Raw genomic sequence first — 27,892 nt, 5'->3', positions numbered from 1 at the left:
ACCAGTGGCTATGTAAATAGTACAGTATCCAGGAGGCTGAGCAAATGCCTCTTCCCTGAGCTGAGTCCTGGTGCTGGGCAGGGTTACCTGGGAGCAGGACTCTGTCCTCATCCAGCTTGGCCCAAGAGAAGATGTAATGGCACCAACCTCAAGAGCAAGGAGCTGTTCAGGCTTGGTGTTCCTAGCCCTCTTCCAATAAAATTTGTCCTCCTGTAGACATCATGCAGAACAGAAAAGATGGAAAGGGTTACATTTTGGCATTTAACACCCCCAAACAGCCTTTCCCCACCCCACCAAAGAGGCTAAATGGGCTGTCAGACGATCCTTGCTCACACGTGTGAGGCTGGACCTGGAGACAGCCTGGGGATGCCGGGGTTAGGGCAAGGCAGGAGGGAGGAGAAGACACCAAACAGCTCAAGTTATAACCTCGTATCAAAGACAACCCGATCCTCTCCTGCCATCCTGCTCCCACTCCAGCCCAGTTTTTCTTTTTATTGTTTTTTTCATGTGTGTAACGCCGCCGTTCACATTGAATAAGTACCGTTGCCAAAGTGAACACAGAACCTAGAGTAGTGTTCAGCTCAGACTTCCTGGAGCTGTGAACATGCTATTAATTTAATATCATATTATTGTGATATTGTAATAGTAACAAGTATTTGTCACTACTTCCTTTTATTAAAGGGAAATTCTGTGCCATTTGACTAGTTGGAATACAATAGTTTGTCAAGAATAGAGTTTTTTCTTTTGTTGTTTTTAATTATGCAGAAACATGGTGGCTTAAACCAATGCAGATTCTGTGTTGGTTTGAGATGGTTGAAGATGGATGTAAATCTTTAAAGACTATTTTTTAGATGTTTAGCTCTTTTTTGGTGTTTCTTTTCTGCTCTTATCAATTCGTACCATTGGGACCAAACACAGACAGTTGTGGCAGCTCAGTCCCTGAAGGGATGAGACTGAAGTCTGGTGATCCATGAGGATCCATGGTCTTCCCTAAATTATCTAAGTCCACCAAACTGGGCAAAAAAACCCACTCAAAATGACATATTGGCTTTGTGCCTCTGGCTGCCACTAAGCTGGAAAAGTGACATGTAACAGCCCCACTTGCTGCACTGCAGTGCTTGAACAGGGCTGGAGGCAAAACTGTCCCAACCCAAAACTTGGAAAAGCATCACTTAGCGAATGTCTGGCCCTTAATCTGTGAAATGAGGAGGAAAAAAGAATTAAAACGAGAGCTTGTGTTTGGTTTTAGCATGGGGGACAGCCTGTTCATCCAAACTGCTGCCCTGGTTTTGAAGGAAACTGATAGAATTTTATTCTGTGTTCAGGGCACAGTTGTACTCAAGTAGACAAGCTGTACTCGGGTAGACACGTTGTATTTGGGTGCATGTGGGAACCAGGTCCCTGTGTGTGGCAGATGGGCTGTGCCACAGGAAAGGGGTCAAGGCATTGTTTGATGTCCCCAGACCAGAGGCTGAGGCAGCCAGACAGTCCCAGGGTGGTTCCCAGGGCCCTTCACCATCAGCACCCACCTGCAGCCAAGGGCAGCACTCCCTTCACACTCCTTTACACACCACAATATTTAAGGAACAGCTTGCCAGGTTTCTTACTCCTTTTTTTTCCCCTCAACTTTTTCCTGATGGGAGGAATCAGTTCTACCCAGAGATACAACCACTGGATGATGGGCAGGTGTTGGATCCAGTCAGTGCATACTGCTGGAAACTGCCTGTGTTTGGGGTAGGAATCTGATCCTACAGTATTTTTAAAATAATTACACTAATTCAACCTGTTGCCTTTTCTCAGCTGATCCCCAAAACCCTCTTATTTTCTGGCTGTGGTGAGATGAAATTATAGGAAGGAATAAATATCCAAAAGGTGATTTTTTTTTTTATTTTTTTTTATTTTTGGTAACCCGTAATGGGCACAACCTATTCTTGGAGATCTCAAGTTAACCAGAGATGGCTGCTTCCTCAGGGATAGTATCCACATTGTCTTTAGTTGAACAGGGAATAGTTTTATGCTGTGACAGGGTATTTTCACACTGTTGGATTCAGGTATTTATTTGTCTATCATTATCTTTCTTCTTCCTCGTTTTGTAAAGGGGCTCATACATTTAAGTGCTGGACCAGTTTGGGAATTTTAAAGCTTCCACCCAAAATGATACCAAGGGACTGTAGGTTTTAAATTGGCAATAAGAGGAGAGAAGCTACAAAGTGTTGTTGCCTCTGGATAGTGAAGGGAAGAGTTTTGCTGCCTGTGGGGGTGTTCCTCTGGGATAACCATCCCGTGGCATTTCAGGGGGGATCAGTGCAGTGTCTGAGCCCCCTCTGACAACACTTAAGTCTGGGAAAATTGGTTAAAAAAAAGGAAATTAAAAGCTTATGAAAACAAAGGGGGGGAGCTCCTCACTTCATCTGTGCAAACAGTGTGTGGAAATCTATCCGTCCCTGTGCGCGCCAGAGCAGGCAGGTTACAGATCCCATCGAGCAACTTGATGCCGGCTCATTTATTTCCCTCACCCGCCAAATTAAAAAAAGGGAAAGGAAAAGGAAGGTGCCTGGGCTGGAGCTGCAGGCAGGGAGATGGGGAGAAGCACCAGCACCCCCAGGTGAAAGCGCTGCTGGCACAGGGCCATGGCACTGAAACCCCTGGAACACTGGGAATCAGGGAAATGGCTCCAGGCTTACTCCAAGGGCAGAGCCTGGGCTTCGGCATCGTGTGGGAAGAAGGGACGGGGCCGGTGCAAAGCCCAGCAAGTTGGGGACAAGCCTGATTTCACGGGGCTTTGGATCAGGGTCTAGACTTAAAAAGCAAAGAGGGATTTGTACTTTGATCCTATTTCCATCATTTAAACTTGCAATATCTTTACGTTTGTAAGAAAATCATAATAAAACCAATGCTAAACCTTTGTCCCAGTCCTTTTTGGGAGTCAACTGTTAGCAGTAATACTAAAAACTCAAATTGCAAAGCACTTTTCTACTGTTTATTTTCTACCTTTCTTACTTTGAACTGTTGTGATATTGAAATCCCACTGATCCCACGATTGCTAGCTCTGTATTAAAAAAAAATAATAAAACCCAGGTTTTTTGTAGTTTGCTCTGTTTAGATTTTAGCCTGTGGCTACTTGTACAAGGAAAATAAAACTAGAATAAATGAGCCTGTGTGGAGTTTTTCTTTTCATATGCAGGGCTGTGGTGTGGGTATTGTTCAGGGCAACTGGGGGCATCGCCACTTCAGAGGTGATGAATCTGGATCCTCTCAAAGAGCAGCTTCCAAAATTTAGCATTTAAGGGCTGAGGGGTTTTTTATTTTGATGCTTTGCTCATAAACTCCAGCCAAGCCATCAGCAGAGTCCTTCTGGGGACTCTTTGGGAGCTGGGACCTGTAGGGTCACAGTGTGACACCTGTGCTTAGAAGTGCAAATCAATTTCCAATTAATCTTGGCTCTTGCTCAGCTATTGCTGCAGTTGCTTTTCCCATTGCCTGCAGTGCTAGGTGAGGGTGGGGAGGCCCTGACACAATTGTCCAGAGAAGCTGTGGCTGCCCCATCCCTGAAGTATCCAAGGACAGGTTGGATGGGGCTTGGAGCACCCTGGGATAGAGGAAGGTGTCCCTGCCCATGGCAGGAGGTGGGAACAGAATGATTATTAAGGTCCCTTCCAATCCAAACCATTCTGGGGTTCTAAGATGCATCCTTGCCCCAAAATGGGCTGTGAACATGAGCCACCCTCCTGCCACTGTCCTGTGTGCTGCTGCTGCTGCCCTCGAAGCCAAAGGACTGGCAAAGTAGAGGCTGTGGGGAATGAAGGAGCGAGAGTGAGCCCAGCAGCTCAATAAGCAGGTGAGTGAAAAGTTGCTTCAAACAACTCCCCAAAGCTCTCAGAACAGTTAAATTGCAGCATGGATTGTCTAAATATATACTTCATAATAAATACCAGCATAAAAACTGATTTTATTTCCCAGTGGCAACGCAAGAGGTGAAAAAAAGATCAGAGTGGGCTCACTCGGGGGATTTTCATGTAAGTTCAGTGAAATCTGGTACTGCAGATAGCAGCTGCAGAGTCAAGGTATTGTATAGAGCTTGTGGCTTTCATTAAAAAGGACTTTCCCTGCCTTCACGGCAATAAAAAAAAGGTTTGACAATATTAATCTGAAGTCTTAGAAACTAAGGAAATAAAAAACCCGAAGCAATACGTTTAAATCACTTTGATTTTGGGCTGTTGGAAATATTAAGAGCCCTCAAAAAAACCCTACTTGAGTGCTCAAAACTCATCTTTAGTAGAAGCAATCTCCTTTTGACCACATGCATTCAAATTTCTGCTGGAAACGTCTCAAATCAACTCTTCAGCTACAGAAACACTAAAAAAAAATTAAGTTGGGGGTTTTCACTCCAAACACTGCGTTCCTGCCTCAGATTTCGCTGGAGATGTTACTGCTAATGTCCTAGTTATAACCCTGCCAACACAGGAGAATTTATAATATCCCATAAAGCCCTAACTATCGGAAAGGTCATTTTGGCATTAATACCACTCGGGCATCACTGCTTCATTTGCTGACACTTTTACAGAGCCATGCTTGATTCCAGCACGGCTGCTGTAAAACCTTTACAGCAATGGCCTAAGCCTCCAAATACCATCTTAAAAATCAAGAGCTGGAACATCCTCATCAGCAGGTGCAGGCGGCTTGGAAAGGTTCTGCTCTCTCTCAGTGTGGGGTTCCCCAAAATCCAGGGTGAGCACCCCAACCCCACTGCTCCAGGAGGGATTTATTCCTCAGATCTTACCTCCAGCCCTGTTATTCCCAGCACCTTCAGACCCCACCAGTGCTCGCTGTCTTGGCTAAATTAAAAGTCTCCTAATTTCATGCAAAATTACCAACCCCTCGCCTTGCCCAGAAAGCCATTTCCTTAGTGCTAAAATAGCTAAATTAGTCTTGCTTGGCCTCGTAAAGGAGCTTGTCTTGTTTATTGAGCGATAAATATAAAGGTACAGTAACTAAATTCATCAGTCCCTAAACGCAGCCGTTGGGAATGGCCATTTCCACCATCCAATCTACGGCTGCATGAATATTTCAGAGTCCTTTTTCCCTTGGGTGCTCGCCTTATCTCTGGAGCCTGGATATTATTTTCTGCTTTTCAGCTTTTTGGATGTATTGGAGGAAATGTCATTATTTGGACCTGGGTGGATTACAGTTGACTTTCCTAAGCCAATTTATATTGGCAAGCTGCTGTTTTTAAAAACCCCTATAAATCACTCCCATGAATTTTAATAATATAACGTGGTTTCAAACATGCTCCCTTAATACATGACACACTATTACAGCCGGCAATCGCTCCTCGGGTTGTGAACTCCGTTTTACCGTCACCTTCAGCGAGCGCCGCGGGGGACGAGCGATGCCTCGGCCACAATCATGGAAATACCCATTCCTGCCCCAAATACCTTGTTATTGCAGTGATTGCAACTTAACAGTGAGACCTTAGAGATGCTGGCACAGAAAATCATGGGGGACTATTTGCTGATAATTCCCTAAAAAAAGATATAAGATCCCCACCCAGAGTGCAGCCCCAGGCTGGGATTTGTGGCTCCAGCTGGTCCATAAACTCCCACATGCCAGGAGACAAGGCTATGCCTCCTCATCACCTATGGACTTATTCTGATGAGCTCTGTCCTCCTTTTGTGCAAATTACATTCATTTTCTTCCCATCCCCATTGCAACAACTCCATGGTGTCTGCCAGCTCTCAAGGGATGTCTGTCAGTGGAGAGTGGTCTACTGGCCAGAAGAAAAAGGGCTAAGAGGGATAAGGAATAAAAGCCAGGGCAAAGGAGGGACCTTGGGAGACCTTTGCTAAGGAACATGCGTGGATCATATGGAGGAACCGATGATGGGGTTTGGTGCTCCACTGTGGCACTGGTGATGCCCCCACTGGAGAGCTCCTTGTTCACGTTGCTTGGTGTTAGTTGTACAGAACAAAACATAAGAATATTCCAACCCTGGAAGTGTTCAAGGCCAGCTTGGAGCAGTGGAAGGTCTTTGGTCTAGTGGAAGGTGTCCCTGCCTGCGGCAAGGGGTTGAAACTGGATGGTCTTTAAGGTCTCTCCCAACCCAAACTAGTCTGTAATTCTGTGAATATAATAAGAACATCTGCAAGAAAGAGGATCTTTAAGAGATGGACTATTTGTAAGCAAGGAAAAAAATAATGAGCCAGACTTTGCTTTTTGGCTTCCAAAAGCAGTGAGGGCTCCCCAGCACAGGATGCAGCAGGATGGGGGTAAAGGGGGTGCAAGGGCCTCCTCAGACCTTGTCACTGCCTGCTCGGCTGCTGCCAGCACCACTGAGACCCAAAGCAATCCCTGGTTTAATATCCTTGGGAGAAAAAAATAAAAATCCCGTTTGTTCAGGGAGAAAACAGGCTTTTCAAAGGCTTTAGCTCTGATGATTTCCCCTGAAATGTTGTCACGTTCATCATTAATCTATTTTTTCCCTTTTCTGTAACTTAACCTGCGACAAGCCGACATTGTAAGTGCTTGATTTTCCAAGAATAAATTACAGTTTCATAAATGGTATTTTGCTTCACTGCTCAATTTGCAAGTGAAATGATGCCAATTGCTTTGTTCACAGGATTTTATCTAGCACAAACAATACCATCCTCAAGATTTATTTATTTTTTAACCCTCAAGTTATTTTCAGAGCCTATATAACAGGAATACATGGAAAAGTACATGACAGCCCATATGTTTTGGCATTATCGATTAACCATGAGCAGATACAAGGGCCCACGTGCCTATAAAACATCGATCCAGGAATAAGATGTCACACACAGAGTGAGACACTGCCCAAAGAGAAAATAATCCCTTAGATCAAAAATATTTACAGTTGCCCCATGCTGGGCTAGAGTGCCCTGAGAGACTTTTTATATGCATGATTTATAATTTGGGCCTGGGAAATCAGCTCCCCCCAGCTTCTCCCAAGGACCACCAAGTTGCCTCCTGGACCAACAGATCCCCAGTGGGGTCTCCAGAACATGGAGTACCTCAGTCCTGTTGACAATATGGGTTCACACCAGCTTATTTTTTTTTTTTTATATGACAAAATTATGAAAAATAGGAATAAAATGAAAGCACCTTGGAGCTATTTATGTTTTTTAAATGCAGAGGAATTCTCCCTGCTGGGGACACCAGCTCTGCCCAGGGACAGCCAGGCCACACAGGCTGGGACATGTCAGCATTAAACCCAGTAAAGCCTTTCATCAAGGGAAGGAAAAGAGAGAAAAAGTCCCTGCATGGAAAATATTAATGCTACAAGATTTCATTAACAGCTACGGCTTCCGCTAGGACTTTTTAAATCGTGTTTTTAGGGGAGACCTTCGTAGAAAAGCCTTCATTTGGGAAAATTTTGGTGTAAGACAAAAAATGACTGGAAATAGTTGCATTAGGGATGGAAACCTGGTGCTTGAGGTGTTTATACTCTTTAATAAATTGGGATGAATTTGTGGAAAGCCTGGATCTTCATCCTTTAACTGATCCACCTCACTGGAGCTGGCTGGCTCCTGGTTTTCCTGCAGTTGATAAATCATTTAACTAACACCACAGAGCTCTGAATCTGCAGGTGATGTGGGCAGTAGAGGCAGAGTCTGCATTTCTAACAGAGAAACTGAGGCACAGAGAGAATATTTGTCTTCCCCTTCAGATATGAAAATGTGTTTCCTCTCATCCCTCCTCTGCTTCTCACCCCACTTCCCTCATCCCCCTGGATGAGACACTGGGAAAAGTTTTTGCTATTCCCTTGCAAATGGATGCTTCAAGACAGTCCCAGACCTTCAGAGGTTTTGGCAGTGAACAAAGATAAATTTCTGGTAACAAACCACATCACAAAACAGAATTGTCACCTTTTGGGCGACCCCAAGAGGCAACATGGAAATCCCAGCGAAATGAAACATTCTCAGCCAGACAAAGTGTGTCCCAGTGTCCCTGTTGAGGCCATCATTGGATTGTTACAACATGGAAAATCAAAATAAAACTGAGTTTAAAAGAAGTGAGGGCTTGCCCACTGCAGGCACTGTGTGAATGTGTCCCTCCACGGCTTCCCCACACACAGAGCTGCTGGCCATGAGCTGCGGGCTCAGGGGCTGGGCTGCTAATGGCTTTAAGCGGCGCTAATTGATCCGTGCAGTCACTGTAATTACGGAGCGGGATATGGTGGCAAAACACGGGCAGAGCATTAACTGCTGCGAAGGGAAAAATCCAAATCACGGGTGAATCGATCTTCAGGCAGCCGGCACTGACAGCCCCGGCCCTCAGCGCTGAGGATTTTCCAATGCGCTGAGGTTTTCTGCAGGAACGTGCTGATTTCAGGAATATTTGATGGGAAGAAGGATGGCTGTTAGCTCTTTTAATCTATTTCTTTGCATTTTGCCTTCATGCCCAGGCTGAGCCACTGCGGGTTTGCCCCTGCTGCGCTGAGCAGCCCCTAATCCAAAGGTGCCCAACAGAAAGCACTGGGTATCTTTGCAATTAATTACCCTTAATGACAACCTCCAGCAGCATTAGTGCAGGGCGTTGCATGAGCCACCATGAAGAGCTGCTCTCTGTGTGCAACAGGGACCCACTCCCATCCTTTTCCTAATGCAACTTATTGATTATTCTAATTAAAACATGCGTTAGTAGGTACTTCTGATGGTGAGGGGTTGTGTGGGGCCGAGGGGAGAGGGAGCAGCCCCCAGCTCCTGCCTGCAGACATGGGCTCCCAGCAAGTGCCTGAGGATGGAAAGTGGAATGAACAGGGGAAGGAGAGAGGGCTTGGTCTGGGGACAGTGCTGGGAAGTGACACGGTGTAGGAAGACGACATTGTTTTGCAGTAATCTCCCAACCTTCCTTAATACTGCTGTCACAGCGCCAACGGGCTGCGTTAATTAAAATGAATGGTACATGACAGAGCAATAATTCCATTATTTCTCTATGCTTGCACCTTCCTGTGTTTCATCCTCAAGGAGCAGGGGAGGGAGAGCAGGGGGCAGGGTGCCAGGACCGGTGTCCCTGAGCAGCCGAAGGTCCCTGACCTGCTGCCTCCTGTCAGGGCCTGGTGCCCACAGCAGCAAAGTGCTCAGGGCTCCATGGCTGCTGGTCCCCTCCTCACCCTGCACTGCTGCCACAGCAAATCCCTGTCCCTGCAGCTGGGAGGGTCCACATGCCCCATCCATCCAGGGACACCCTGAGAGCAAGGAGGCCCCTGGAGCCACAAAGAGCATCCAGTAAAGGGACAAACCCTTCCCTCCCACAATCAGCAGCCACAAGCAACAGACAGGCACGGACTGATGGTGAATCAAGGGTTTTGCTAAAATGCCTCTTCTTCAGAGACTGTTCTCCCGCCTCCCACACCTCTCCCTGCCTCTGTCCAACAGCATTCCCAAAAGACTAAACACCTTTGGTTTCCATGGCAGCCTGATTTTCAATGAGCATCCTTCAAGTCTTAACCGGAAAGAAAGTGTTTCATTAATGCATACAGGACACACTGGCATCTCCCTGGGGCGACAGTATCCTTCCCCCAAAACTAACACCTTCTGCCCATAGAGTTTTTTTTTTTATTTTAGTGGATTGGTGGACTGATGGAGCCATGGGAAGGGGCTGGCCAGCTCTGCCACTGACTCACGGAGCTTGCTTAGAGAGGGACTTGGGCTGCTTTTGCTTGGGGGAAATTAAAGAAATAAGGTGATGCTGAGCATTGGGAGGTGGCACGAGGAGCTTCCCTCCAGAAAGGCTGCCTCCCCTCCAACCCATTGGAGGGGGACATTGGCACCTCCCCAGCTGTCCCCTTCTGAGCTGTCCTGGATACCAAACTTGTGGTTTTAGTTAGCCTATTTCCATCCAGACTCTGCTTCTGTCTCCTGTTTAACACAATCTGATCAGTTTGCACACTCACAATTTGCCATTTCTTTTGGGTTTAACCCCATTTAGTGGCTCTGTCAGGCAGATGGTGCCCAGAGCTGGAGAATAGGAAACTAAGGAACTAATGATCTGAAGCAGGGCACTTCAGTCCTGCAGGATGTCATAAGAAAGGGTCAAAGGACATTCCCTCCAGCCCAGGGGTGCCAGTGCAGGGCAAAGCAGGATGTGTTTGCTATGTGATGTCCAAATAAAGTAACCGTTAAGCAGAACAAGTGAAATTTTTTAGCACAGAATGCCTGGGGGAGGATGTGGAGGATGCACTGAGGCAAAGCAACCCAACCTTCACTAGCCTGGAACCTTTCAAAGGTTTTTAAGAGACCCCAGGTCACAGCACAGCCTCGGCCCTGGCTTTTCCCAGCGCAGGGGATAATTGCCGTCCAGCCGTGACGTACCCTCTCGCTGACCCCGCCGGGGTCCCAGCCACCCTCCAGGATCTGGCAAGGACAGATATACGGCTGGACCTCAGGGGGCTCCTAAAAGCAGGTCACACCAAAACAATACAGCTTTGTCAGAGGCAAAGGGGGAACGAAGCCGCAGTCAGCCCCAACTGCTGCCGCAGGATTTACTGCCCACAGATGGCATGGTGGTCGTGGATGATGCACCAAGCATCGCCCTGGGGCAGCCAGGGAAAAGAGAGCTGGGAAAGTGCCCCCACACTTGGTTTGGTTTCTGCTTTGTATGTGCAGCATCATCTTCAGCTGCAGCAAAGGCTGCTCTCTGGAGATCAGGATTTGGGAAGTCTCGGGGGGGTCCAATGCTTGGCTGAGACTCATTGACTCTGCTTGGACTCATTCCCCCTCCAGTGTCTAGTTCAGAGCTTGGAGAGCTGATTTGAGCTGCAGAGCAGGGTTTGCCCCCAGGGAGGTTGCTCTGCCTTTTACATCACCCTACCATGGGAAGAGCCTGCCCATGTGGACTAAGGCATCTCAGAGAGACCTGGACCTCAGTCCTCCATCGCTGAAAGGAAAGCAGGATGCTGCCATGCCAGAAGCATTTATTTATCCATCATATTTATCCAAGAGCTTAGGAAGGAGCTAAAGGGACATGATAGAGCCTGTCCATGCACCAAAGGGTTGTCAAAGAGCACCACAGGTAAGTGCAGACAAAGATGCTGCAAAGGATACAGTTGAGATAAAAGGTACTATTTCTTAGAATATCATCTAATAAAGTTAAATTAAGCATATAATAACTGTCCATCTTAGCACCTCCCTCTCAACTTCTTTTGAGAGGACACATCTCATTAAGACTGAAAATCTTCAGACACACTAAAAAAAACCCCTACCCAATATATTTTGCCTTGCCCAGTGCTAATAAAGCCTTCTGCATTACATGGGGCTTTTTAATAGAGAAAAGCAACTTTTCCTAATCACAGCCAAATTTCAGAGCAGCCTTGCAGTTCTTTGACTATCCTTGCTACACCAGTCTGATGCATTTCCACAGCACAGGGCAGCCCATTGAGCCCTCACAGCAAAGCCTCTGGCACTTCCATGAGGCAGCTCTCTGCCAGGAGAGAAAACCCATTAGAGCTCCCAAGAGCAGATACACGTTGGAAGCCAGCAACATCATTAAATGAATATTCATAAATTATTTTGCTACATAAACAATATTAATATCACACCTTCCACCTTCAAAAGCCTATTGCAGGCAGGGACTCATTAAGACTCCAGCTAAGACCACTTGCAGACTTTCAGTTACATGGAAACTCAGAGACTTTATTAAACATGAGCAATATATTTATTTTAATAGAGTACAAAGCCTGGATTTGGCCACCCTAAAACACCACTCAGAGCACCGAATCTCCGAATAACCCGATCAAACAAGGCTAATGTGTGCAATATATCTTGGGTGAGTAATATACAGCCACATTTCCTGCTCCATTTACCCAGTTTTAACTACACCTGACCTACTCTTATCCTAATAGAAAACGGCTGCTCTTCTCATTGCCCGTCCTCCACACATGTTTTTCTGATAATGACCAAAACTAAATCACTTCCCTTTCTCCTAAGTGCTGGGCACCAGCTGTCTTGTGACATTAAACTACAACAAGTCCTTTTGCAGGACCTCCAGGTTAGTTCCTGGGGCCCTGGTCCTCCGTTCCTGTGTCCTGTCTCCTGTCTCCATCCGGGCATCGGAAATAAGGCATTAGGCGAAGTGCTGGGTCCTGCACTTGGGTTACAACAACCCCATGTGACATGACAGTTTGGGAAGAATGGCTGAAATGCTGCCTGGTGGGAAAGGACCTGGGGGTGCTGGCTGACAGCACACATGAGCCAGGGTGTGTCCAGTGGGCAAGAAGGCCAATGGCATCTGGCCCATATCAGCAATAATGTGGCCAGCAGGACCAGGGCAGTGACTGTCCCCCTGTACTGGGCACTGCTGAGGCACCTCCGATCCTGGGGTCAGTTCTGGGCCCCTCACTCCAAGACAGACAGTGAGGAGAGTGTCCAGAAAAGGAAACAGAGCTGAGGAAGGGCCTGAAGCACCAGGAGCAGCTGAGGGACCTGGGGGGGCTCAGTCTGGAGAAAAGGAGGCTCAATTGGCCTCAATGATCTTAATGATCTTTTCCAACCTAATTGATTCCATGATATGGTCCCAGCCCCATAGGATTTCCCTATTTTGCCACACTAAAGAGGCATGTGAAGAAAAACCTGGGAGCTCTCTCAGCTCCTACAGTCACTCTGTTTGTGAGCCAAGGTCTCCCAGCAGCAGTGAGGATGCTGCTTGTCAGCAAGCACGGTGTTCGTGCCTGGGTGAAAGGTTTTCCCAAACCTGTGAGCATCACCTCACAGAGCAGGTTCAGCTTTGTAAAGGAGAAAAATCTGTTTCCAGCAGTGTTTTTGCCCCCCATGGAGCTTAGCTCAGAGTGATCCATCGAGGTGGATTTAAAGCTTCCTGAGCAGCATGTTTAAATGGCCAATTTGACCAGAAAATGTGCTTGATTCACAAGCGCTGGCTGTGTTTCTCCAGTGCTGAGAAATCACGGCTATATTTCATTATTGTTACTAATTGCTATAAAGTATTATGGGGAGGCGATGGCACAGGCAAAAAGAAATATAAACCATTTGCAGTCTATTGAGCCCAGAGAACATTTCCCAAGCTTGCTTAGGGGTGCAGAAATCGGTGCTCGGTGCAAATAAATGAGCAAAAGCATTTTCCGAAGGAATTGGCGCATGGCACGAGCAAATTGCAGCAATTGTGTCTCTTCTTTCTAAGCACTGAATTGCCTCTATAATTCCCCATCATTTAGTTGCATAAATCTTGCACAAATAAACCAGCAATTTGCATATGCACAGAAAAGAAATTATAGAAACACAAGGAAAGATGTTATATTTTTCCTTCATGAGCTGGAAATAAATATGCATTGCTTACTGCCTAAGCTGTGTTTGGCCCAGCTCAGAAATAAAAATTTAGGAAACCCTTTAATTTCAATAATAAATACGTATCAGAGGATGAAAAAAATATAATTTGTGGCATATGGAAGCCACAAGTTTCTGGGTTGTTGCATCATGAAGTGCAACGGCAGAGCTGTGAGCATGCAGAGGAAGCAGCACGATCACAGATCGGAGAATCCTAGAATGGTTTGGGTTGGGAGGCACCTAAAGATCAGCTGGTTCCAACCACGTGCCATGGGCAGGGACATCTCCCACCAGACCAGGCTTCTCTAGACCACTGGTCACACTAATGTCTTCAAGACAATGTCCAAGGGATGCACACCACAGCTAACAGGAAGAGCAATGCAGAGGGGTGAATGCAGCTGCCTCTGGTGCAGCTCAGTCAAGCACCTACTGAAATAAATGCAGAGGCTCTTGGGGAAGCAAATATCTCTTGAGGACAACACCTCCTTTATGCATCATCTTGATTTTCAGTCACAAAATGCTTATATTTGTTGTGATTTCTATCGAAGACTGTGAGGTTTCACTACTACAGAAACTCCAGGGTCAAGGCCAGAAGCAATTAAATTATATCTCTAAATTATTGAGCATAACACACCATCTGGCCTTAGACCCACTCGGACCAAGGCACCAGTGGGCAGCAGGGTTAGGAGCAGCTCTGTTTGTCACGCTGGTGGAGGCTGCCCAGGGGAGCAAAATAGCTGTTTCCGATTAACTCCCCGTGTGACTGATCTCATTCTGGAATAAGAGGGTGTTATTCCAAAACACCATAATCCTCTTCCAAATGGCTTAATCACGTTTGGAATAATACGCTTTCCTTCCAAAACATTCATAGATGAAAAAAAATCGGGGGTGAAAAAAATCAATCAGAAACAGCCCTTTGTAATAACACCTTGTGCAGAAGAGTTCTCAGTGGGGACATGCAATACTGTGCTGGTTTACAAAGATTTAATAAATCACCATTTGCAATAATTCCTGCAGGCTGGGAGAGCAACATGACTGAGAGGCACACAGCATCTCCTCTTCCTCACTCCAAAGCTACAGAACTCCAAAATGGCCCCACTACACACTGGTGCCTCAGGCACTCACCCATGTGTCTTGGGCTCCCTATGGACCATTTATGGCTGGAGCACTGCTGCAAACCCAGTGCTCGGGGATGGTCAGTCAGGCCTAGCTGGAAAGTAAAAGTAGGTAGGAACAACCAGACGGTGTCCCAGGAGAAGGTGCCACCAACATCCACTGGCTTTCTGTCTCTCTCCCCTCTGCATCTCCCACACCACTGGGGCAGGAGGACCCTTGTGTCAAGAAGGAGAAAGCAGTGACTTGGATGAAAGCATGAGCTCTCACATCTTTCATCCATTAACTAATCATTCCTCCTGCACAGCATATGTGCCAATTCATCATAGGTGATCAATACCTTCCTTGAGGCCCCAGGATGATGAACGTCTCTGCTGATATTCAAATGACCTTGAGAGAACAGGGGCAGCTCCCTCAGGCACAGGTCAAAGAGCCAAGACTGAAGCATCATGTAAGATGATACATGGTCCCAAAATCTCTCTCTAAGGCACAGAGAAATGTTTTTGGCTAAAAAGCTTCTCCAGAACCCCAAAGAAAAATTTTAAGTCATGCAGATGCTGGAAGATGATGCTGGACCAAGCAGACCAGGATTTTGTGTGCCAGGCCAGAGCAGAAGGCTGCGACAGCTGCCTGCAAAAGGGCAATGTGGTTCCTATTCTGTGCTCTTGCTCTGGCCTTAGGGTCTATTCACAGTATCTCTGTGTAGAATTAAGATGGAGTCACAAGCTGGGACCTCCATTCTTCACAGAGACCAAGAGCTGATGTACTCCTGTGTGGCTCCTTTCTCAGGTGCAGTCCTTTGCTCAATCCATTACCTGTGTCAGGGTAAAGACCAACTCTCTCCCTCTCCAAATCACTGTTCACCTCACCAACCCAGCAGATCCCAGGAGCTGAAATCCTCCTGTGTGAAGAACTACTGTCTTCAGCTACAGCTTTCCCCTCTGCACATATATCCAGCCATGCCAGCAGGAAAATAAACCCCAGTCCTGCTCCATGTGCATTGCAGACCAGGGCTGCCCATGGACTACATACAACATGTAGGGCTTATTTTTCTCAGCAGAGGAGAAGAAAGATAACCATAGATAACTAAAGCAGCTTCTCACCTTCACAAACTTGAAAAGCAATCCTTTAAGACAGCTGTATGTCCTGCAGAGCTCCATGTTTTGCCCCCAAAATAACTGAAAGAAATGCTGAGAACTGGCAAAGCTCCTACAGTAGTTGTTTGCGTGATTTAGGTTAAAAATAATTGCTGTCCAGGCTTATCTGCCTGACATAAGTAATTAGATCACAGAGTACTTATAAGCTGCCATTTCCTATGAGCATATTTTAACATGGCCTTTATCATTTGACCTTTATATCTGCAGAGGCTTCATGCGCTCCCTGCTGCTGTGATGGATTTATTTTTGAAGATTGGGCTCAGGCTTGCCAGTCCTCAGGCGAGGATATGGCATAGGAGACAGATTACAGCCCCAGCAGCTTCTGCAGGGAGGAGGAGAGAGCCTCTCTTTATGTGGAGATGTGCCAGACCTACACCCTGCTGCAGCTTCACCAGAATTAATCTCCACAGTTAAATTTATTGTTTGCACCAAGAGAAAGGGAACAAGAGAAAGAGCATTAGAAAGGATTGGGCAGTGTAGACCTGGGGGAACATGGAAACACACCACTGAAAGGGAATGGTTCTTATCATATGAGATATATTCATATATCTCATATATTAATGCTTTCCAAAAAACAAAAATTCATACATTTTCCCCCCAGAAATGGAGAAGCGTGGTGATCCCCTCTTGTACATCCCAAAGGCAGGAGTGGGCTTCCTGGCTCATGGGTGAAGCAGCTCCCTGACTCTCAAAGCTCAGAGAAGGCCAAAAGCAAAATGCTAAGAAGAATAGAACCCAAGAGAATAGATCACTGTCATTAGTTTCAGTCACAAAGACAGCTACAGGGAGACATTGATCCTATGCACAACAAAAACTACAGATATAGAGTAGGACTTGGGTCCTCCACAGCTGAACAGCTCTGAATAAATTTTAAAAAACCAAACAAATCTAACACAACATCAACTCCTTTGTTTCCATTTTTATAAAGTCCAGACTTTATAAAATATGGGTAGGTTCTCTCTTCCCATCAGCATCCCTTGAGAAGCAACTTGACTTTGCTGGAGATATCGGACTTGTAAAATAAGAGATTTCATTTTTACACCTCACCCAATTTTTAAATGAAATATAATTTCCTTTTAAAAGACAATTGCAAACTTCCCTCACAACTGGTGGATATGGTTTTCTTTTATTGTCCAAACTTCCTTAATGACATAAAGACCCTAAATTTGAGGGGATTGAATGTTTGCAGATCCTTTTAATATCTTAATGGATGGCAATCTCGTTCCTATCTTCATGCAGATAACGTGAGACACTGAGATCAGAGTTATTTTGGGAGAACACACAAAGAGGTTGCCTTCCTTAGGGGAGCAGGCTAAAAACCCTGGAAGCTGCCAGTCAGGCACTCTTCCTGCTGAGTTTCAAATTATGAAGCAGAACAGCAACGCTGAGTCTCGCCTCCATCTGGCAATGGTGGGACCTCTCCTATCCCCATTGTCTAGCACTCCACACCTTTGTGGAAAAGCCAATGGGACAGTTCATTCCTTGCCACTTGGTAGGACAATGACGTGGATTGAAAAGATGCTGTACCACCCATTCAACCAGTGCTCCCTTCCCACCACATCTTGAGCAAGCCCCCAGTCCATTTGCTGTGGTTTTCTGCTGATGGCGTGAGGTGGATTTGAGCAGCTGAGAAGGACCATCAGTCCCATATAAAAGCCAGAGCTGTTATAGACCTGCTCTCAGAAGTGGTACAGATGGGAACAGCTGCTGCAAACCAGAGCTGTTTCCCATCAGGTAGGCAAAGCCAAAGGTCTCTTCCATGTTCCACAGAAGTTTGTCTCATCTGTGAGTTTGTCTGTTTTAAGGGAAGGCAGAATATCTCTTAATAGGATTTCAGGACTGGTTTATCTATCAAGGACAAAATCCCACAATGAGACGACATCACTAAGAGATTATCCTGTGTTCTCTGAAGGAGAGAGCACAAGATTATCCTGAAATGAGGCTTGTTTCTGTTGAGGTAATGAGAGATAATTAGTAACCCCCTTTGCATAGCTGGGTGACCCAGAGAGCACTCCTAAAGTAGAAAAGCAGCAGCATTTCCAAAGGGAAGAAATCCAAGGTCTGACGTGGACTCAATCTGAAAGAAAAACTTCTGGAAAGGATCAGGGCAAGGCCATGAATTTATGAAGTAGTTGTTCGGCTGACTCTAATTTTTAAAGCATTATTATCCTTTTAGCAGGGCTGTCGGGTAGATGGAAGCCAGAGCCAGTGTGATGAAGAGCAGCTGAATAGTGATTTGCAGCAATTCCTCCTGCCTTCCACACTTTTTTTCGGCAGAGCAGCAAGCCAAATTGCTTGTAACCAGCTTACTCCAGCCTGAAATCCTGCAAAAAGGGAAATTTCTGGGCTGGTGGTGTAAGGAATGAAGAAGGAGAATGAAAAAGGAAGAGAAACACCAATGGCAGGTCCTGAGATCGACTGGCATTCCAAAGCCCCAAGCCAGACAGGTGTCGGAAACATTTACTTTGAGATCTTGGAGATTCTTTCTAGACTGACCCAAACAGGGCAAACCAAAGAGCCATTTCTGCAGATTTAAAAGCATTTTGTGTGCCCTTGCAGCAAATCCTCATCTTGCTCACAGCTGTATCACCTGCATTTCTCCAACAAAAGCATCCCTGTTGGATGCAGCACCTCTCCAACCTTCCAGGTGCTCAAAAGCCACCTTTTAAGTAATGCAATCAAAACAATCCAGATAAAAGCCTTTCTTCTGGCCTAGACTGACATGAACTGTTCCTAATAAAGCTAAAGGTCTGTGGGACAACTAAAGGGTGTTTATTAGTACAGGCAATGGACTATTCAATCACCCATATAGAGAAACTAATGGGGATTGATGGCCAAAATACAGGATAAGGATTTACCTCTATATAAACAGCTGATAGGCTGATGATCTGATTAATCTTAGGTATCAATGGGGAAAGTTCATACCTGGCTAATAAAGAGATAACAAAATACGTGAAAAATAGCATCATTGGGTCCCTGGGGAGGTTTAAGATTATTGCTGGTATTAGGTGGGTTTCCAGAGATGTTCACCTTTTCAAACAGCACAGGTTTGGGAGCAAGTTAGAAGATGGTGTAACCCAGACAATGCAAGAAGGCAGCTGGAAAAACCTCTGGATGAACCTTTGCACTCAGTAAGAGTAGGCTTAGATTAGATATTAGAAAGAAATTTTACCCTGTGAGGGCGGGAAGGCACCAACCCAGAGAAGTTGTGGATGCCTCATCCCTGGAAGTGTTTAAGGCCAAGCTGGAGGGAGCTCTGAGCAATCTGTTCTAGAGGAAAGTCTCCCTGCCCATGGCAAGGGGGTTGGAATTAGGTGACCATTAAAGTCCCTTCCAGCACAAACCATTCTATGATTCTACGGTCCTCTTTTTTTTTAGACCACCTTGGATACAATCCTACCTTTTCCTGATTCATCTCCTCCCTTCAGCAAACACTTCCCAAGATTTTTCTAAAACCCAAGATTTTTATACCTTTGCCCTAGAGCTGGTGGAGGAATGGTGTGATTTGCTGGGCTGAGGGAAGGGCATGGTCACTTCTGGGGCTTCTGTCACTCTTTCCTGCAGCAAAGCATTCCCTGATTTCCATCCTCCCATTTCCTTCCCTTTGAAAGGCCTCTGACCGGATCACAGATGGCAATTCCTATGTGACAGATTCTAATGTCATTATTGATGACAAACCAGATGTCCAAGGAGACATAATGCTCCTTTAATCCAAAATTCATCAAGAGCCTCACCTTTGTAGTTTAGGGTGAGTGCAAAGGTATCTTCATTGGAAGGGGTTGGGGCCACACTTTTTTTTCCTCTTGCCTCAGTTTTCCTTTGCACAGCGTGGCTGGAAGTGACTAAACCAGATACCAAAGGCATCCTGTTGTCAATAACAGCATCATTAAAATGCTACAAAAATCTCTCTTGAACTTCACAGGGGCCTGGGAAGGGACATACTGTATGTGACAGAGTGTGTATGAACCCCAAGCCATTACCATGTGCTGCTCCTGCTCCTTGCTGCATTTAGGTACAATAATTCTTAGTCAGAAATAAAAGAATTCCTAGTTTGGGTTATGGAGCAATCCTAACACCTAATGTATCCGTTTGTCTCCTCCCTGACAGCTAAATATGATATATTTTTCCATAGATTAAGTGTTGTATAGCTGTCCTGCTATAAGCCACTGGATTAAAGGGAATGACATGGGACCAGCATATGCAGGAGATGCAGAGTGGACCACGGGTAGTTAGCAGCAGGTAAAACACCACAGGTGACTTGTTCCCACTTACATTTTAAAACAAGAGCTCTGGTACTCATTATCTCTCTTGGAGACAGGGGAAAAAAATCCCAACAGCCTTTGTGGGAGTGAAGACAAAGCTTTGCTCAGTAGGAGATGTTCTATACAGCATAATGTATGCCGGGAGCAATCCCGGTGTTTTATGGGCCCGCTTAGTGTGAAGTGCAAAACAGGCTTGGGGCTGAGGCTGCATTATTCATGGGGGACCTTAAACATTTCAGTGTGAGGCTGAGGTAGGGAACAATGTAACAATAGTGTATCGTCCCGTTTCTTCCCCTAAAATCATTGTTTGTGTTTAAGAAGGCAAGCAGGGAATCTTTCCCTTTCAGTGTAATGCCATGCACTGACACATTCTAGGGGAAAGCAAGGTAGCAGTGAGGCAAACCCCACAGTCCCTCCAAGGGAGGGGAAATTGTCCTGTTGTCTCCTAGCTCCCAAGGAAATATCAGTTCTGTCTTTAGAAAAGGAACAACTCAATGCTGGACATATGTTTTTGGAGACAATTCACCAGTTCTGTGTGTGAAGGGACACATCAGCAGGTGGGTGTGCAGACAAAGAAAGTTTCTGGCAGTTTTTTTTCCTTCGAAGCAGCAGAATTATTTCCATGCCATTCTCCTGTGCATGACTTGCTTGATCAGAAGCAATGGCTGTTTTGCAGCAGGGCAGTGGAAATAGCCCGAAATTGCAACGTCTGGGGTTATGTGGTCAGAGCAGTGGAGGGCAGCGGCAGGTGAGGAGGCAGAGCAGCCTCTGTGCAGATCCACTGCTGCCATCAGCCGGCAACTGGAATCCAGCACAGGGCCTCTCCCTGGGACAAGAGCTAAGGCAGACACAGCACACATCTCTTATACCAAGCCCCTCCTTGGCTCTTTTCACTGAGAAGAGGCATCCTTAGGCTCAAAAAAGAGCAATGCAGCAGATGGGATGCTCAGACACAGGGGAAAGCTGGACTTCTCCAGGCAAAATTTGCCTTTAAATGCTGCTTTATCCTCTCCAAAGCCACAGAGGTGAGAGTCACAGAAGCTTAAGGGCAAGCCTCACTGTGATCCAGGCTGGGTATTTTGGAACTCTGCAGAAGTCAGATCACTCTGGCAGCTCCTCATGTACTGTTCACACAAATTCACCAGTGCTGAATTTGGACCAGAGCTTCAGGGTTCAGTCCCCTTGCAGACAGCCTGGGTCTTGCTAGTTATCCCTACAAATCTAGTCTTGTGTTGAGACTCTTGAGCAGAGTGAGGTTTGGCCAAACTTCAATAACCTGTTATTTCAGATAACATGATTCTGGCCAGAGCTACATGAGATTCCAGACCTTTCTCACTTCTGTTTCCCTTCCTGCAAAGATAAATCTTGGCAGCTGTCTCTCGCACGAGATAAAACAGAACCAGCTCCCCACATCTTACACAGCTGAAGCGCAATAAAATCCCTGTTTCTGCTCTTTTTGGAACCATCAGAAAGAAATTCAAGTGGCTTCCCCGACAGTGAGAAATCCTGGTATTTCAGTTTTGATGTTTAAGCTCATCCATATTCCTTCTCAGCTTAGATGAAGGTTTATAGCCAGAAATTCACATTCCATAGCCACAAAACTTTAGGCTAGTCCACTTTATCAGTTTATTTGTGACCTGTTACATGTGCTGTGCTATCTACGTGGAGTAATTTGCATTCTGTTCCTTCCAAAACAAAGCTGCACAACTCTTCCTTTGAAATCAGCCCTCCAAAGGTGGAGAGACATAGGGCTCAAATATTTCTCAGGTAACAGCCCTTTATTTGCAAGGAGATGCTGCTGCCTCCAGGACAACTGCTGCACACGGACAGGTCTCTTACTACAAGGCTGATATGACCACTTTGCAGACTTCCCTTTTGTTTAGATTACCTGATAATTACCAGGCACAGCTGTTGGGTTTTTTTGGGTTTTTTAGGAGATAGATAACACAGAGATTGGTTGAAGACTGGGCACAACCTGCACACAACCCATGCCAGAGCACTCAGCTTTCTCCAGCAAGAACATTCCTGAGAGCCAAATCCTGATGGAGCCCTTGCACTCCCCTGGGTATTCCCGTATCATTTATCTCCTTAACAAAACTGCAAAACTCTCATTTGGGATGTGGGGAAAAGGTCCCCCCTTTGCTGCAGGGGTGTCCCTGCAGACCCACACACCCCCTGTGCCATGACAAAGGTGCAGCACAGACATCGGGGGTGCTGCCACCCCAGCTCCCGCCAGAACTGACCCAGAGCTTCACTCCTGACCTGGACTGGATTGGAGTCCATGACCTAGAGGTGAACTGCTCTATATCCCATATCCAGTCTCCCACTGAGTTTATTTTCTGGTGTGGCAGATCAAAGACTGCTGTAAGGAGAAAAATCTATCAAAGGCTCAGCACCCTAACATAGATCCAGCTTGCTTTTATGTTTACTTTCAACAAGCATCCTCCTTCCTATTGTTCAGCAATCGCTTTAAAATGGACAATTATCAGATTTCCCTATTAATGGGAAAAGTCAGGCAATCATAAATCTTAGAACATGCTACTATTCATAACATTATGGAAAAACCAATCTGTGGAGAAAAGCTATTACCGAGTGGCCATGTCTTGGCTCAGCAGCTGGTTTTAATTTCAGCAGAGGATCCCCTCTGCTTCCCAGCATCCAGCAGCACTGCTCTTCCCACTGCTTCCCTGTAAGCACTTCAAAACTAGTGTTGGCCTCACACTACAGCAATTCAGTGCTGCAATCAGCAAGGAGAACTTCTGCATCATAGACAACTGCCAGCCCCTCACTGCATTCGCCTTGTCTTTCATCCCATCCAAGAATGGTTTGGGTTGGAAGGGACCTTAAATATCATCCTGTTCCACCCCACTGCCATGGACTGGAACACCTTCTAATAGACCAGGTTGCATCCAATGTGTTTGGAAGAAGTGAAAAGTTATTTTACTCCCCCTATACAATGACCTACACAAGGCTGAACCTGGTGACACACTGCCTGTCATATCCTGGTACCTCTCATATGGCACAGAGAGCAAAAGAATGGACCAAAAGAAACATGTTGTCTTCTGGATAAAGCAGCAGAGTGTCATTCAGGAATTCCCAGGTGGCATTCTGGCCCTCTCCATCAAAAAGAGTTGGAATCTAAAGCAGCCATGAGGACAAATCTGTGTTTTGCTACAGTTTACAAATGGCTTTGGATAAATTGCGTAACCACCCTCAGTTCTCATTCCCTGTGCTAACTGGGATACTCATGCCCAGTTTACTGGGATGTCTCATGAATTATCTGGTATTTGGAAAGCTCTTAAATCCATGTAACTCACATGTAACAATGAAATGTGATCCTGCTTTTAGATCAGAACAACAATAATTTGGAACTGAGCACATTTTGTTTTGATTTTCCTCAGACTGTCTGAATTCACTGAGACAAGTGACAAAGAAATATGATTCACCATATTCATGACTACTTCCAAAATGATTTACTTTAATCTGAGCAATTGGAAAAACGTTAAAGGAAAATCTGCTTTACCCAGCTGACTTAAAAAGGTTGTTTCATTCCACATTTCTGTTTTCAATAAACATCCCAGGATAAGAACATCCCCTGCAGCAGATCTATGCAAAGGACAAAAAGGCGTTAAATCCAAAGTGGGGGCGGGTGGAAGAGATAAATAGTTTACTCCTATTATCTTTACCATATGTTCTATCCCAACTGGATACACATAAACAGCATGCAATCTTCAAGCTCAGCTTTAGACTCTTTGAAGTGACCTGACCATACTACTGATTTATTTCAAACTAACCTTTCTCTTTGAACCTTAGGTCAAGGTTAATTCCATAATAAAACATACCTTATACAGCTGGCTGTTCCAGTGGTGCTAGCAAGGAACGAGGCCCTCAGTCATAAGCATTTGTTTCACTGAGTGTGGTATTGTATTTCTATTTTCCCTTCCCTGTATTAATTTCCTTCACAGACCCTAGTTAAGGGGAAAAAAAAACCCTCTTTTCCGGTCCATGAGATCAATTTTAAACACACTGGAATTAAATGAAGACATTGAAGCCACATTTCTTTGCTGAAATGCATCTGCCAACACCAGAAACTATTTTTATTACAGTCTATGTTTAATAATCAGATCTTCAATTTCATAAGAAGCCACACAGCCACGTTATTCAAACTCCTGCACTGGCAACGACCCTTTCAGTATCTTTTACAAAACCATCTCTGCACTGAATCACAGCAAATCACCAAGGATAGCTTTTCTATCTAGGAAAATAAAATGGGAAAAGAGAAATATGCTTGAAGGACTCTTCTCAAAAAAAAGTCAAGAGAGCTCCTTGCCAGTGCCCCAGCCAGTCTTGCCTGCCTGTAGTATCAAAGCACACCAAGCAGGGGTGCAAAGGTGTGGGAGAAAGCTTGGAATGTGGGATGCAGTCACTAAGAAATGCTGAAGAGGTGCACAACACATTGCTCAAGCATTGCTCATCAGGTTGTTTTCCAGAGGACTGGAAAGATGCTTTTCAATTTCAATCTCCAGCCCATGGCACACACTCACAGCAGTTAATTAAAAAGCAGCAACACCAAAGCTAAACCAGCAGCTGTTCCACATTTCTCCTGACTCCAGAGCCTTGCCAACATGGTGCCTCTTGGAGCTGTTGGGAGAGGGATGTGTAGAAACCTTTGTTTGGGTTTGGGGTTTCTGCAAGGCACAGGCTATAAAATCTTATCTGCTGTAGCTAACTCTGAGGGGAATTGTGCTTCCCCTCCAAAGGAACGATGGTGTTACCAAGCTTATCCTCCCACATTTTGCAGGCCTGAGTCTACAGCGGCTGATGTTTAGGATCACCAGCACACCAGCACACTTCCCCTAAAACAGCCCCAAAAGCTTTCAGCACTTCACTCTGGCTTAGGAACAGCTCTGTAAAACAGGGTTTAGCCCCGTGTCAAACGAGTTTGAGCAGGCAGCACTCTCAGGCAGCATCGATACCGCAAACTTGTTATCTCATCAGTATCTGTCATTGGGAACACAGCTGAGCCTGCCGTAATGGGAGCACCATCCATTTGGAATCCCAAAGGTAGGCATCAGTTTTGGATCAATGCTCTCACAATCTCCATTAACTATTAAAGTGCCAGGGACGTTTTAGATCTATTTTGGGTTCATTTTTTTAAACCATAACAAGGCCACAGAAGGTGCTTCACTGCATTTTGACTCTCTTAGAGTAATATAAAAAGTGGCGGCACAGGAAGCCCGGCATCCCCAGAACTGATGTGGTTCCAAGGAAAACCTTTCCCCTCCAGCTCTCCATTCCCATTTCACCACACTGTCTGTCTTTTCCAGCTTCTCCTCAGGGACTATTGCCTATTCCCACTCCTTAATCACATGCCAGGATGCCCCACTTTCAACAGCAGGGCCCCAGCTGGCAGTGCCCTGCATGTCCTGCTCCTGACCCTATGCTCTGTCTCAAAACCACAGCCCTGGGCACGCTGTGAGATAAAAGATACAGGATGTAGAAATTCCCAAACCAGGGACACACCTTTTGCTATATGGTGTGTCATTACCTGTCCCACAGATATCAAAAGCAACAGTCTCCCTCTTTCCTCTAACACAATAATTGGTATCTTAAATGAGGGCACAGGAATTATTAATATCAGTTCAAAAGCTCGAAATAACAACGTAAAATTCCACCCAAACGCATAGAAAGAGACATAACTACCATTTTCTAAACTTCTTCAAGAGGCACCAAAAAATATTACATCTAATTATTTATTAGTGAATGAAATCAGCCAATTAGACAGCCAAGGACTGATTTTGAAAAAAAAGGATCACACAGAACAATTTAATATCATGGGAGATAATAAACATGTCCTGAGCTGGATCACTGAATGACGTTGCTAACAGCCTGTCAGAGATATCAGATATTTACAGCAGAATAAGGCACCACATCAGATAAAGTAAAATACATCCTCTCAAGGATATAGAAATATGGAAAGGAATCACTCCAGCTGCATTTCAAGTCTGGGTAATTTCCATAACTCCAGAGAAAAGGCTTTGTGTGGTGCTAGCTCTCTTCTTAGGGCACCCATCCATGCTGCTGGCATGTGGGAGACCCTCTGGAGCAAGCAAGTTGAAAAATAGCACAGACCTCACAGACTGGACAATGTTCTAAAGATAAAAGCATGTACAGGTATCTACTAAATTGGGTAACGTAAACTAAAGGCACCTTTAAAATAATTTTGTCTACATGCTGCCATTAAATATGTCAGACCCAAGCAAGTATTTGTACTGTCCTAGAAATTATGGCTTAATATTACAGACTTTTTGATGCAGCTGCTATGGAAAGGTGCTTTTTTGGATAAACTAGTAAAAAGCAAGTAAACAAAGCTACAACTCAATTCAATTATATATATGACTGTGAAATACCTTACAATGCAACAGTGCACAGGCTATGATCTATCTGGTTATATCCAAAATTTTGAAATCTCATCATTATTAAGTGGATTCAGAATTATTAAAAATTTCAAGTCATTCAAGTGGATGATTAAGAATGGGAATTCTGCACTTGGGAATCAAGTTTCCTTTTTTTTTTTTTGCTTTTGACCAGCTTCACCTTAGACAGGATATAACACAGCTGGTGCTCCTATTAAAGAAGGCTGCCAATTGCAGCTCCAGCTATCTCTGGAAATCCAGCTACAAGATGAGAGCCCAGTAAAAGATATTCACAACTGACCTTAGCATTTTTCTGAGCATCTGTGCATGCCTGTATCAGTTACTTCATGGATATGTGCAATATCCCTCCTGAATGAAGAAACCAAGAAAGGTGTTAGAAGACCTCAAATATTGCTATACATTTCCAAGATTTTACTCAAGACACCAACAGCATGTGGACTGAGGAGGCTTCCACCATGATGATGGGGATTTCTAAGACACTTTGGGACTGGAAAGAGGCTTCACAGCACTAACACCACACCAGCATTCCAGGGAGGAACACTGAGCCTCAATTTCAAGCAACATAGGGAATGCAACCTGATGAAGGGGTTCAATTAGAAAGTGAATTCCTCTCCCTTAATCCTGTAATGCCAGCCTGCAGAGATGACTCAAACAAACTTGGATTCTTCCTCAAGACTACAAATTTGGATGATAAAGGGAATTGTTGAGGAGTAATGACATCTACACATTTTTGACTTAAGTAAATCTGTTAAAATTAGAGCTACATAAAACCAAATTTGACACAGTCTCCTTAGATAACCCTTCTAGTTAATCTGCTGTTTCACATGAACGTAATGCCCAAGATGGGAGTTTGCATCTGCCATGCCCCAGCAGTTGAGGGCAGGGCCCTGGGACCCCCGCAATGCTGTGCAGAGGATGGGGCACAGGCCACCTGACATGGCCACTGTGCAATTAACACCCCAGCACACTGTCAGTGCCCCCCTCTGTCCCCTGCCATGGGGTCCTGATGTGCTTGCACTCTGGGTATAAAGAGCTGGGGTCCCCCTCCGTGTCCTCTTTGCCCCATGGGCCATGGACCTGACTTGGTCTGTATCTGAGGTAAAGGTGACATTTTTCCCCCTGACCCATAACCCCTTCCAGTCTCTGAGAGGAAAATGCAATTTCTCCCTTTACCCCCTCCAGTCACTACCTGAGAAGATGCTGCTGCTGTACCCTGTAGGCCTCTTGCAGTTTCCAGCTGAAGAGAAAGCACCATTCTCCCGTACCCCTCTCCCAGTCTCTACCTGTGAGGGTGATGCCATTTTCCCCTGTACCCCTTTTCCCAACCTCTACCTGAGGGCAAGGTGCCATTCCTGTCTGTACCCCTCTCCTGGTCACCCCCTGAGGGGAGGGTGCCATGGCCCACTCTACCCATCTCTTGATCAACACCTGAGGGGACGGCGCCATTTTCCCACCGCACCTCTCTCAGTCTCATCCTGAGGGGAAAGCACCATTCCATCCCCATACTCTTCTCCAGGTCATTACCTGAGGCAAAGGTGCCATTCCCTTTCGTACACCTCTTCCGATCTCTGCCTGAAGGCGGGGAAGGCGCTATTCTCCACGAACCTTCTCCCGGCCTCTGCCTGAGG

At 45.5% G+C, this 27,892-nt stretch overlaps 1 long non-coding RNA gene across 1 annotated transcript; it reads right to left on the bottom strand.

Annotated features, from left to right (window-relative positions):
- Positions 1-120: 120 nt before the first annotated feature.
- Positions 121-27,846, bottom strand: LOC136562160 (uncharacterized). The gene is made up of 3 exons (XR_010784475.1): positions 27,789-27,846; positions 26,545-26,612; positions 121-210 (listed from the first exon to the last, which is right to left on the bottom strand). It is a non-coding gene; the product is annotated as an uncharacterized lncRNA (long non-coding RNA).
- Positions 27,847-27,892: the final 46 nt, after the last annotated feature.

This window comes from Molothrus aeneus, chromosome 13, assembly GCF_037042795.1.
Source record: "Molothrus aeneus isolate 106 chromosome 13, BPBGC_Maene_1.0, whole genome shotgun sequence".
Lineage (NCBI taxonomy): Eukaryota > Metazoa > Chordata > Aves > Passeriformes > Icteridae > Molothrus > Molothrus aeneus.
Note: the sequence above shows the minus strand (reverse complement) of the source record. Positions and strands in the feature narration are given on the sequence as shown.